Source organism: Equus przewalskii, chromosome 4 (genome assembly GCF_037783145.1).
Source record: "Equus przewalskii isolate Varuska chromosome 4, EquPr2, whole genome shotgun sequence".
NCBI lineage: Eukaryota > Metazoa > Chordata > Mammalia > Perissodactyla > Equidae > Equus > Equus przewalskii.
The window spans coordinates 35,260,527-35,274,684 of record NC_091834.1 but is presented as its reverse complement, the minus strand read 5'-3'; the positions used below and the strand labels follow the sequence as shown (position 1 = coordinate 35,274,684).

The following is a 14,158-nucleotide window of genomic DNA, read 5'->3' as shown; positions in this document are numbered from 1 at the left end:
ACAAAGAAGGGCAGTATACGATAAAAAGGACATTCCACCAAGAGGACATAACTCTTATGAATATATATGCATCTAACACAGGAGTTCCAAAGTATATAAAGCAACTACAAACAGTCATAAAGGGAGAAATTGACAGCAACACAATAATAGTAGGGGACCTCAATGCTCCACTTACATCAATGGATAGATCATCTAGACAGAAAGTCAACAAGGAAACTGCAGCCTTAAATGAAATAATAAGCAGATGGACTTAATAGATATACATAGAATATTCCATCCCAAAACAGCAGAATACACATTCTTCTCAAGTGTACATGTAACATTCTCAAAGATAGACTGTATGCTGGGAAACAAGGAAAGCCTTAATAAATTTAAGAAGATTGAAAGTATATCAAGCATCTTTTCTGACCACATGCTATGAAACTAGAAAACAACTATAATAAAAAGGCTGGGAAAGTCACAAATATGTGGAGACAAACAACATGATACTGAACAACAATTGGATCAATGAAGAAATCAAAGGAGAAATAAAACAATATCTGGAGAAAGATGAAAATTAAAACACAACATACAACTCTTATGAGATGCAGCAAAAGTGGTTCTAAGAGGGAAATTTATAGGAATACAGGCCCACCTCAACAAACAAGAAAAATCTCAAAGAAGAAATCTTAAACTATACCTAACAGAATTAGAAAAAAGAAGAACAAACACACTCCAAAGTCAGCAGAAAGAGGAAAATAATAAACATTAGAGAAGAAATAAAGGAAATAGAGACCAAAAAACAATAGAAAGGATCAATGAAATTAAGAGCTGATTCTTTGGGAAGATAAACAAAATTGACAACTCCTTAGCTAGACTCAACTGACAACTCCTTAGCTAGACTCACTAATGAAAAAAAGAGAGAAAGCTCAAACAAATAAAATTAAAAATGAAAGAGGAGAAATTACAAAGGATACCACGGAAATACATAGGATTATAAGGGAATGCTATGAAAAACTATATGCCAGCAAATTGGATAACCTAGAAGCAATGGATAAATTATTACACGCATGCAATCACCTAAAATTAAATCAAGAAGAAATAGAGAATCTGAATAAACAAATCACAAGCAAAGAGATTGAAAGAGTAAACAAAAACTTCCCCCAAAACAAAAGTCTAGGAACAGATGACTTCTCTGGAGAATTCTACTACACATTCAAAGAATATTTAATACCTATCCTTCTCAAACGATTCCAAAAATTGAAGAAGATGGAATGCTTCCCAACTTATTCTATGAGGCCAACATTACCGTAATACCAAAATCAGACAAGGACAACACAGAGATGGAAAATAACAGGCCAATATTGCTGATGAATATAGGTGCAAAGATCCTCAACAAAATATTGGCAAACCAAATACAGCAATACATTAAAGGGATCATACACCAGGACCAAGTGAGATTTGTACCAGGGATGCAAGGAGGTTCAAAATCTTCAAATCAATCAATGTGATACACCACATTAACAAAATGAGGAATAAGAATCACATGATCATTTCAATAGATGCAGAGAAAGCATTTGACAAGATCCAACATTCTTTTATGATAAAAGCTGTGAATACAATGAGTGTAGAAGGAAAGTACCTAAACATAATAAAGGCCATATATGACAAACCCACAGCCAACATACTTAACAGTGAAAAACTAAAATCATCACTCAGAGAACAGGAACAAGACAAGGGTGCCCACTCTCACCACTCCTATTCAACATAGTACTGGAGGTTTTGGCCAGAGCAATTAGGCAAGAAAAAGAAATAAAAGGTATCCAAATTGGAAAGGAAGAAGTGAACTTCTCACTGTTTGCAGATGACATGATTCTATATAGACAAAACCCTAAAGAATCTATCAGAAAACTATTAGAGATAATCAACAACTGCAGAAGATTTGCAGGGTACAAAATCAACTTACAAAAATCAGTTGCTAGCAGAAAGAAAAGTCAAGAATACAATCCCATTTACAATCACAACAAAAAGAATAAAATATCTAGGAGTAAATTTAACCAAGGAGGTGAAAGACCTATATGCTGAAAACTAGAAGACGTTATTGAAAGAAATCGAAGATGACATAAAGAAATGGAAAGATATTCCATGTTCATGGATTGGAAGAATAAACATAGTTAAAATGTCCATATTACCTAGAGCATCCTGTGTATTCAATGCAATCCCAATGACATTTTTCATGGAAATAGGAGAAAGAATCCTAAAATTTATATGGAAAAACAAAAGACCCTGAATAGCCAAAGGAATCCTGAGAAAAAGAACAATGCTGAAGATGTCACAACTCCTGACTTTAAAATATACTACAAATCTATAGTAATCAAAACAGTATGGTATTGGCACAAAAACAGACATATAGATCAATGGAATAGAATTGAAAGCCTAGAAATAAAACCACTCATCTATGGACAGCTAATCTTCTACAGAGGAGCCAAGAACATATAATGGAGAACGGAAAGTGTTGTCAATAAATGGTGTTGGGAAAACTGGACGGCCACATGCAAAAGAATGAAAGTAGACCATACTTACACCATACACAAAAATTAACTCAAAATGAATTAAAGATTTGAATGTAAGACCTGAAACCATAAAACTCCTAGAAGAAAATATAGGCAGTACACTCTTTGATATCAGTCTTAGCAGCATCTTTTGGAATACTATGTGTACTCAGGCAAGGGAAACAAAAGAAAAAATAAACAAATGGGACTACATCAGACTAAAAAGCTTCTGCAAGGCAGAGGAAACCATAAACAAAATGCAAAGATCACCCACCCACTGGGAGAAAATATTTGCAAATCGTATATCTGACCAGGGGTTAATTTCCAAAATACATAGCTCATAGAACTTAACAAAAAAACAAACAACCCTATCAAAAAAATGGGCAGAGGATATGAACAGACATTTTTCCAAAGAAGATATACAGATGGCCAACAGGCACATGAAAAGATGTTCAACATCACTAATTATTAGGGAAATGCAAATCAAAATTACAATGAGATATCACTTCACACCCATCAGAATGGCTATAGTTAACAAGACGAAGAATAATAAGTGTTGGAGAGGATATGGAGAAAAGAGAACCTTCATACACTGCTGGTGGGAATACAAGGGGTGCAGCAATTATGGAAAACAGTATGGAGATTTCTCAAAAAATTGAAAATAGAAATATCATATGATCCAGCTATCCTACTACTGGGTATTTATCCAAAGGACATGAAATCAACAACACAAAGAGATCTATGCACCCCTATGTTCACTGCAGCAGTGTTCGCAAGAGCCAAGACATGGAAGCAACCCAAATGCCCATTAATTGATGAATGAGTAAAGAAGATGTGGTATATATACACAATGGAATACTACTCAGCCATAAAAAAGACAAAATTGTCCCATTTGCAACCACATGGATGGACCTTGAGGGTATGATGTTAAGGAAAATAAGCCAAATGGAGAAAGATAAACACTGTATGATTTTGTGTATATGTGGAAGATAAACAAACATACGGATAAAGAGAACAGATTAATGGTTACTATAGGGGAAGGGGGTGGGCAAAAGGGGTAAAGGGGCACCTACATATGGTGTTAGATATAAACTAGAGTATTCCTGGTGAGCACGATGCATTCTACACAGAAATTGATATATAATAATGTACACCTGAAATTAACACCATGTTATAAACCAATATGATCTCAATAAAATAATTTTTTAAAATGAGTGAAAATATCCTCAGAAGAATGGATGGTTCAAAAACAAAATAGAATATGTTAAGGGGCCACCTTGGCATGGCTCTGAATGAAACAATTCAGATCTCCCAACCTGGTGTCTATAGTGTAATAAAGGCTTCGGAATCTACCTTGCAGTATTTAAGTTCTTTCTCTTACAATTGAGTCAAAACACGAAGAACTCAAAAGTTGCAGTAGAATTTTCTAAATTAATACTACCCTGAAAAACAGAAATCAATATTGAGAATTTTTTTAAAAATGAATGTCTATTTAGCTTTTACACCACCCTGAAAACAAGCAACCCTGAAGAGGTCTGTTCACTTGGATTTGATTTGAGAATTTGAAATCTACCTTTTCTGATCTCTGCCAAGTTAATCTCACCCCTGCCTTCCACTCCCGCTCATGGGTCCTTTACGATTTCCTCCCTCCTTTACACCCAAATGCAGAAGTGAAGTGTGAAAAGCTGTTTAAGTACGTTAAACTTGCTGAGAAAAGAAACTCTCTGGCCATTTTTTATATTCCGTGATATTAAATTAATTCATCTGAGTTTGCACTAATGACAGTAAATCTCTCGTGCTGACAATCTGTGGTCAATTATCCTTTCTGCAGCCTTTTAATTCTGAAGAACTAGGAAGTGCGTCACTGTTGGAAACTTGTGGCTTGCTAATTCAAAGGAAACAGCCAACCAGCCCGAGCAGCTTTCCAAATGGTGCGCCGTGAAGCCCCTCGCCCCCACACAGCTCTCCTAGGGGACTGCAAATGCTGGGATACTTCTGCTGGAATTTACATGCACAGAGGAAATGATTTAAATAAAGTGGTATGCTATTTATCCCTATAATGAGTAGTTTAACAGCAACAATTAGGAAGGAAATTCTACAAGCCTAAACTCCAGTTACTTATTACTGCCACTGAAAGTCAATTAAAGTATCTAAGTAATTACTGGGATTGGGATCATCTGTCATCCAGCAAATCATATTAGAGGGAAGAGGCCCCTGGTTTGTTTAGAAAGCATGTGATCTAGTGTTCATCATGTTGGTTGATTTTCGGACAAGGGAGCATGAAAGGGGGCTTGGCCCACACATCTGCAGATCTGTTCACCTGCAGGAGCAACAGAAATATTCACTGGATTTTCACCCAACCTCAGCAGTTGTGCAAAGAGCAAGTGTTGGCCAGGAGGTGGGTGTGGAGGTGCCTACTCGGCCAGACCAGTCACCCAGGACATTGGTCTTCAATTCAGGAGACTCTAGTGGTGCCTTGTTCCTCCTCGTGCTCTTATAACTCCAAGTCCTTGTTCCCTTGCTCACCTCAAGGCCAACCCACTCTGACCACTCCCCAGGACCTCCTTCAGACATCTGGGTCAGCTCACTGTCTCACAAATGTTCTCATCATGATTTGAACCACTTCTGTGCTTTTTCTCAGCCTGTTACTTAAGATGCATTCTTCCCCTCTCTTCTGCCTATGCAAACCCTCTTCAGCCTGCAAGGTTCAGCCGGAGTCCTGACTCCTCCTTCATGCAGAATTCAATACTAGACCTCTCCTTCTATGAATCGCCTATGGAATTGGCAGTTTGTCTCTCAGAGGTTCTCAGATTATGAACACCTAGCAAGGTCTACATCTTAAGTCTCTGCTGCTTGCCTAGAGTCTGGAATACATTTAAACCTCCTGATCCTTGGGTTCTGAGGTTGCCGTAGTTTAGTCTCACATTTGGTGAAGTTTTTTAATCAGGCCTAGGAGCCATCCCTTCACTTGTTCACTCCTTCCTTCAGGCAGCAGCATGTTTTGAATGGCTACTCAGAGCAAAACACCAGAACAATGGCTTCTAATTCAGTGCCTCCTGTCCTACCACGCTGCCTCAGTGGAAACTGCGTTTGCTCACACCACCCTGCACATATCAAAGGGTCTCTCAATGTTCATCGTTCCTTCCTTGGCCAACGCTTGTAGGGAAATGGTCATAAAAGCATGTGGAAATATTAAAAAATTGAGCTCACTCCCCTGTGGCTCCACACAGCTCTCCTCAGAGCATTCTCAGACGAAAGCAGAAGACAAACAGAGGAAAATATTTTCAAACGACTTCAGGGTTTACATAGGAGTCAAGTTTGGTTCAAGGGACGGGTAAAACTTGGGTCAGCCAGCTATGTGAGGGTCAGCCAGACATTGGGGTCAGCCGGCCATGTTTGGGTTGAATCAAGAACACTTGCTGTTCTTCACATCCCAGGACAGATATTGGAATTTTAACTTTTCTTCTTGCAGCCTCTTTAAGTTTGGAAAGTTCACTTCATCTTGGAGTGAGGCTTCCCAGAGGCTCTATTTCTCATCCTCCCCTTTCCCAGACTGTCCTTTGGTGGCTCCTGTTCTGCACCTGTGCTGGTTAGACTTCATGTTTCCACTAGCATTTTTCCCCTACATGTTGTGTGTGTAAGAATGAACGTACTGCATGGGTCCAAAGAAACTTACTAGGAAGAACCAAAAAATATGACTGATGGGAAAATCCACAAAATGTTTTCATCAAAGCTTCTCATATTTTCTGTAGAAAATATTGGCCATAATAAAGCATTGAAAATAGAATGTACTTGGACATCAAACATAAAGGCAAGACTGACAATTTCAGCAACATCAGACATTTCAAAGGACTGCTTAAAACCTTCAATGGCTCAAGCTCTCTTTCGGTAGTCAGCACATTGCATTGAAACTATTCTATTTGTGTTGTAACACCCACACCACCAGCAATTTGAGTGTAAGTTCTGTACAGGCCAGGATTGTGCTGTGTGTCTCCCTGGTGGCTAGCATGGTGCCTGGCACAGAGTATGCCCTCAACAAATATTTACACAATGAATATTTGGTCACTATCTGGTTATGTAAATACCGTATGCTAGGCGTATAGGTTTCAAAATAGCAAGATACATAGTTCCCGTCTTCAGGAAATTCAAGCCCAAGTGCTATGAATCTCAAGCCTGAGTGATCATCAGAATTGCTCAGAAAGCTTTAAAATTACAAATTTCCAGGCCTCACCTCCAAAGATTCTAATTCAGTAGGTCTAAGGTAGAAGGCCAGAATTCTTTTTTTTTTTTTTTGGTGAGGAAGGTTTTCACTGAGCTAACATCCATGCCAATCTTCCTCTATTTTCTATGTGGGATGCCGCCACAGTATGGTTTGATGAACAGTGTGCAGGTCCATGCCTGGGATGCAAACCCGCAAACCTCGGGCCACCAAAGTGGAGCATACGAACCTAACCACCACAGGACTGGGCCGCCCCAGAATTCTATATTTTTAATGTTTCCCAGACACCTCCAATGATCAATCAAATTGGGGACCCTTGGTCTAGTGGGGCATAATCAAGCCTTATGTTTTTACATCTCTTTTCCTACACATGAATTATTTCATATCTATTACCTCACTTGATTCTTATCTCTGAGGGGATAACATCCTGCAGTTTATGAGTAAGGATGTGAAGAACAGAGAGTTCCCAAAGTTGGTGAAGTCAGAGCCTGGATTTGAACCCAGGATTTCCATCCACAAGTTCACCAGTCTTTCCTTCTTGTCAACTCCGTTTTGAGTGTTATGACCCAGGTTAGCAATATACCATAGGTCACCAGTAAGTGAACAACCAGTGTGTTCAGATCCCTCTTCTAGGTTCTTTGGGAGAGGAAAAATGAAAGAAAAATGCTGCTTTCTTTACTTACCCACTCACCCCTGCAAATGATGGGAAAAGAACAATTGTGGGGACAGGTCCTCTTAATGATGGCAAATAATGAAGGCTATTTCTTTATAGGTGTGTTTTATATGGAAAATGAATAAATAAACAGACAAAGTCAATCCTAATGGGTGGAATAAGCTTGGTTTATACGCCACATGGTCCCTTGGTAGGGACCACATGGTAAACTAGACAGCAAACAAATACAGTCCTTTCACTGAACATGGCTCATGAACTCAGTCCTCTGGCTTCTCTCTGGATCATTACCTAGTCCACTTTGCTTCACTTTACTATCTGTAGTGTGGTTGAGATAACTCATTGAAGGATTTATCCCACTCTTATCATATAATCCAATATGACATTAACAAAGCATTTGACAGCAGACAGATGAAAAGCCAGCTGCCTTTCTAAATTGGTAACAGAGTCAGTCTCATTTTGTAGTTGCAAGCTGCAAGAGAGCAATGTCAGCAGAAGGCACCACCATCTTCTATGCAGGTACATGACCTGAAGCTTTTCCTTGCCACATCCCTGACAGGAAAAGGCCAGGGGTCAGTAGTGCAGACACTGAGTTGTCCCATCATTCAGAGACATGGTCTCTTCAGGCTTTGTCTGAGAGTGAAGCAAGGTTCTATAAGGGCTTATGTTGATGAAGAAGAAGATGGAGAGGAAGAGGCAGAGGGAAAGGAGGAGGAGGAGGGGGAGAAAGAGGAAGAGGAAGAAGAAAAGAAGAAGAAAAGAAGAAGAAGGAGGAGGAGGAGAAAAGTCACTAGAAAAATACGCAGAAGTAAATGATCTCCTTTAAATTCTGCTTGAAAGTGTTCCTGGGTAGAAGAGCATCTCATGAAGACTTTTTGTTTTTCCTCTCAGAGACAACTTTCTTTTATGTGGTGGCACCAAGCGTTCCCTGAGGAAATTAGGGAAGGGAGGATGGATAAAGAAAGGACTGACATTTGTCTCTAGGTGTTTTTTGATTTCTCCTTTGATTTTTTCAATGACCCTTGGTTGTTCAGTAGCATGTTGTTCAAACTCGACGTTTTTGTGGTTTTTCCCATTTTTTCTTGTAATTGATTTCTAGTTTCATACCATTGTGGTTAAAAAAGATGCTCGATATGATTTAAATTTTCTTGAGTTTATTGAGACTTGTTTTGTGGCCTAACATGTGGTCTATCCTAGAGAATGTTCCACATGTACTTGAGAGAATGTGCATTCTGCTGCTTTTGGATGGAGTGTTCTGTATACATCTAAGTCCATCTGGTCTAATATGTGGTTTAAGGCTGACGTTTCTTTATTGACTTTCTGTCTGGATGATCTATCTCTTTGACATCAGTCTAGTGATACTATTTTGGATCTGTCTCCTCGGGCAAGGGCAACAAAAGCAAAAATAAACAAAGGGACCACATTAAACTAAAAAGTTTTTTTTACAGTGAAGGAAACCATCAACAAACAAACGACAACCTACTGATTGGGAGAAGATATTTGCAAATCATATATCCGATAAGGGTTTAACATCCAAAATATATAAAGAATTCACACCACTCAACAGCAAAAAACCAAACAAGTAAAAAATGGGCAGGGGATCCGAATAGATATTTTTCCAAAGAAGACATACAGATGGCTAACAGACACATGAAAAATTGATCAACATCACTAATCGTCAGGGAAATGCAAATCAAAACCACAATGGGATATCACCTCACACCCGTCAGCAGGGCTATCATTGAAAAGAAAAGCGATAACAAGTATTGGCAAGGATGTGAAGAAAAGGGAACACTTGGCTACTGTTGGTGGGAATGTAAATTGGTGCAGCCACTATGGAAAACAGTATGGAGGTTCCTCAAAAAATGAAAAATAAAAGTACTATATGACCCAGCAATTCCACTTCTGGGTATAGATCCAAAGAAAACAAAAACACTAATTCGAAAAGTTATATACATACCTATTTTTATTGCACCATTATTTACAATAGCCAAGATATGGAAACAACCTAAGCATCTACTGATGAATGAATGGATAAAGAAAACGTGCTGTATACACACACACACACACACACACGCATGCACGCACCCTCAAGGGAATACCATTTAGCCATAAAAAAGAATGAAATCTTGCCATTTGTGACAACGTGGATGGACCTTGAAGGCATTATGCTGAGTAAAACAAGTCAGACAAAGAAAGTCAAATGCCATATGATTTCACTCATTTGTGGAACCTAAGAAAAAAACCAAATGAACAAACAAAATAAAACAAAAAAAACCCTCATAGATACAGAAAACAGATTAGTAGTTACTAGAGGGGAAGAGGGTTGGAGGGTGAGCAAAACTGGTGAAGGGGGTCAACAGCATGGTGATGGATGGTAACTAGACTTGTGAGGTAATCACTTTGTAGTGTATACAGATATCAAATTGTAAAGCTGTACACCTGAAACTTACACAATCCAGAAAAAAAAGACTAACAAATGTGGCTAAGCCATTTATCAGAGCATAGGTACTCAAGGAAAATTACTGATGGCCCTTATTTCTTTACTCACAATTGGAAATTAACAACTCTGAAAGCGTAGTGTTCTGAAGAAGGTGGCATTCTGTGATGGTTCTCCCTTTACTGTCTCCTGGGTTGGGATTTTCTGGCCTAAGCATGCTAAACTCAGACCTCACTGCTCCAACTGAACTATATACACACATAGACAAATTCAGTTCACTTTTTAAGTAATCACTTTGAGAGGCCACATGCTTGATGAGAACCCTTCTCCTTTTAAAATGAGCTTCACAGCTAATGGTACGTTCATGTCAAACACAAAATACATATTTATTGACATCTATTGTTACATGGCCCAGAACTAGGTGCCACTAGGGCATGATCTCATTCTACCAGTAGCAGCAAAGGTGTCCACGGAGCATCCTGGGGAGGTCAGCTTGGCATTTCCCCATGGAAAGGATTCCAGCTGAGCTCTGGCCATGCCCACTTCCCACTGGACATGCAGACATGATGGGGCATGAGGGGGCTGTGGTAGCCCCTGCAGCCTGTATGAGGATGTGAAAGTCTGAGATTTAGACACTGACTCACACTGTCTCCAAAACCAACAGTTGCTCTTTTTCTGTGGTCAAAGTGTTTCATAGGAACTTCTTCAGGAACCAATGCTGCATCCAGAAGCATGAATTATATGACTTTTATGTTGGCCTGGGATTGTCTATGAGGTCTAGCATTTTTATTGGGAAAATTGTATTTTGAAATAAAACCAACCAAAACAAGATCTCTTGCAACTTACCAGAATAGCATCCATGAGAGCAGATCAAAGTGGTCATGCAAATCTTAAAGAATGCACGTGGTGGGCTGGACTGTTCTCAGCGAGAGCTGGCGAGGTTGCCAACTTTGTTGCTTGTGTATTTGGACCAGTCATCTTAGCACCTCGTTAGGAGATCTTATTGTCTTTGTTAAGACAGTTACAGTCATTTGTGCGCCAAAGAAAAGGACAGAGAGACGTGAAATAAAATGTCTTGCAAGTGAGGTGATCCACGTTTTTTGGTTTTTGCAATGCTCATGGTCACTGTAGTCTTGATATTAAGCTTTGTGTTAGGATTTCACCAGGAAAAACAAACATTCCTGTTACATAACCATCTGCTCTGTAAGGGGAGCATTTTCAGTCAGTTATGTTAAGGACCTGGGCATTGTTTTAAACAACTTTCTGCTGGAAAGCCTCAGCTGAGACATCCTTTGGCTTGGATGCTGCTGCTAAGCCTCATAGTCTGTGTTAGTACGAAGATAAATTATCTAACCAGGTGCCTGGACATACTGAACCCTTCTATATAGTAACCCAATGTATTACATATTTATTATAGCGTCAGTCCTAACTTGCTCATCTCTTCCTTACAAGGAGGAGCAAGATATGCCTGTTGATGACATTATTGGTACTTTGAGTGGCCTCCTTAAAATCATTGCATGGTTGTCACGATTGCACGCCTTTAAAGATACCTGTTTAGTCTAGCAAGACTGCCTGTGTCTTTTTGATAAGATGAAAAAGCAATGAATGCAATTTGTCTAATATTCTTAATATTGCTAATATTTTTAATAGTAATGAATAAAGTTTAACCTGTGGGGCTGAACAGCAAACTGGTGAAAGTATCTTCCAAAGAAATGGAAATTTGACAGTTTTTTGAGAAACAAATTTAATTAAAACATTATTCTGTAATGCTGCTGCAAAATGAGTTTGAACTTCAGAACACATCTGAAAATGACATTGTTTTCTTAAATAACATTCTCTAGAGATAAACGTTTTTAAGATTCCATTTTAATTTGGATCAAGAAAAATTAATTTTATTACATTCAAACTACGGTAGTTAACTAAAATGACCTTAGCATCTGGCTGGTTTTTATTTGTATTAACACTGTGTTATTGTATATGCATTTTAAATCTTGATTCCTCCATGAAGAACTAATGTATTAATGACAATTTTAAATGTAAAGAATAAAATGCTTTCTTTCTTTCTTGTGTGAAATAAAAAGACATGTCCCTACACCAGCCATTGGTCAAGAAACTTACTAGTCAAATAAGAATAGAATGTTTTTCAAAACATCGTTGCAAATGTTTTTTATTTGGGGGAATTAATTTTGGGAGATTTTTGAAAATAGTCCGAAATGATGTGGAACCAGTTCTGGTAGATAAAGTGGTTATCAAATTTGTAATAACATTTTGGGTGATTGGTAACTATAATGAAGAGACCAATTTTCCTTTTAGCTCAGAGATGACTCTACCAAAGAGAAATTTCGAAAATGTTTGGAGAAAGGGCAGTATCAGCAGAAGACACAACACGTGTGTCCTCATGCATGACTGTCAGCCAGGCGGCTCTCGTTTGAACCTAAAGATCGCGAGAGGTTTTCTTACAAATCATCAGTTCAAGAACAGGATGGGTGAGGTCATGTTTAAAATATCTGCTGTTTAACATGTTTGCTTATCAAAGATGAGAAGTTTTATTTTTAAACAAATAAACATATTCCTTTTTTGTTGTTGTTGCAAACAATACCAGAGTGAAATTATTCTAAGAACACATCTTGGACAAAGAATCTTAAGTGCTTCTTATTTTCTAGGTTTAAAAAAAAATTCCACACACCCAACAGTCCTCTCTACACCTTAGAGATTAATTTCTTGCCACTTTGGGTGATTCCAGTGAAGGCATTCTGGGGTTAATCGGAAGTTTTAATGCAAGGGATACATGGCACGGGAACACTGCTATACACATGCCACGATTAACAAACAAGTGTTTGCTTTATACATGAGTAACTGAGCTGTCCATTAAAAACATAAAAAAAAAACCTGGAAGCTTGACAAAATCTTTGATTTAAAAGAAGTTGATGTTTGTTGTCTTCATTTATCTGTTAAGGTACATCAAAAGAAATTCCGTCCAAATATATTCATTTTTACAACTTTATTGTGGGTAAAATGGACCTAAAATAGCTGCATGTATTTAAGCATACAATTTAATAAGATTTGTCATATGTAACCATCCATGAAACCATCACCACAATCAGCATAATGAATACACTGTCACCCTCAAAAGCGTCCTCATGCCCGTTTGTAATTCCTCCCTCCCCAGACAACCACTAATTTGCTTTCTGTCACTATAGATTCTGTTAATATAGACTTTTATACAAATGGAATCATACAATATCTACCTTCTTCTGTCTGGCTTCTTTCACTCAGCCTAATTACTTTGAAATTCATCTATCTTATTGTGTATATTAGTGTTTTATTCCTTTTCATTACAGATAATTCTGTTTTTTCCAGTTTATTCCACATATTTCTATTTATTTTTATTCTTTTCTCTCAAGTGCCTTCAGAACCTCCATTTCGTGGTGATTTAATCAGCAAATATGCAGTGAGTGCCTACTATATGCCAGTCACTGGAACAGATTGCTCAAATTTTTCCTTGCAAAGTCCTCCTACCCTTTCCCATTACCTGAAACCTAGCCTTCTCTGATATCAGGCCCCTGAAAACCCTCTCCAAAGGGAGCTCACCTTCCCCTCCTAAGTTAATGGTGGCATGATAACTGTTAGTAGTATTTGTTGCTGCTTCTAGACCCTTGCCCTCCTATCTATCTGTCTCCAGCAACCCCCCTTGTCTGAGGTCCGTGTTATTAATTAATAGTAACCTCTTCCCTCCATTCTTACAGGGGCTACCAAACCCCAGAACAGTGTCCTCCCTTCACAGGGGATTTCATTGCCAAGATTCCAGGCTCCCGTTTTCAACATGTGGTGGCCTTAAAGTATTTATGATGACGATCTTTCTAACACCTTGGCCTCATAGTTCTTTAATCTTTTCAAGCAAAATGACTTTCATTTCACTCCACTTTGAGTGAAACTACACTCTAGACCATATCATACAATCATTTGAAACTTCCACTTCTGATTTCTAAAATTCTGAAACCTATCCAGCTGACCATAGCTTCTTGCCCATCCAAACTTACATCACTTAGGATTAGATTCTCTGAATGTGACAGAAATGCTAAAGTAACAATGGCTTAAACAAGAGAGACGTTCATTTCTCTTGCCTGTAAATGAAATCCGCAGCTAGGCAACTCAGGGCTTATTTGGTGATTCCACGATTAACAGAGGCTCTGTTTGCTTCCAGCTCACTGCTCTGCCATTCTTAGGGTAATAGTTTCATCCTCATGGTCCAATAGGGAAGCTAGAGTTCTGGCCATTACATCCATCTTCTAGGCATT

At 38.5% G+C, this 14,158-nt stretch overlaps 1 pseudogene; it reads left to right on the top strand.

Annotated features, from left to right (window-relative positions):
* Positions 1-9,124: 9,124 nt before the first annotated feature.
* On the top strand, positions 9,125-11,595 carry LOC103560189 (magnesium transporter NIPA2 pseudogene; annotated as a pseudogene).
* The last annotated feature ends 2,563 nt before the right edge of the window (positions 11,596-14,158 follow it).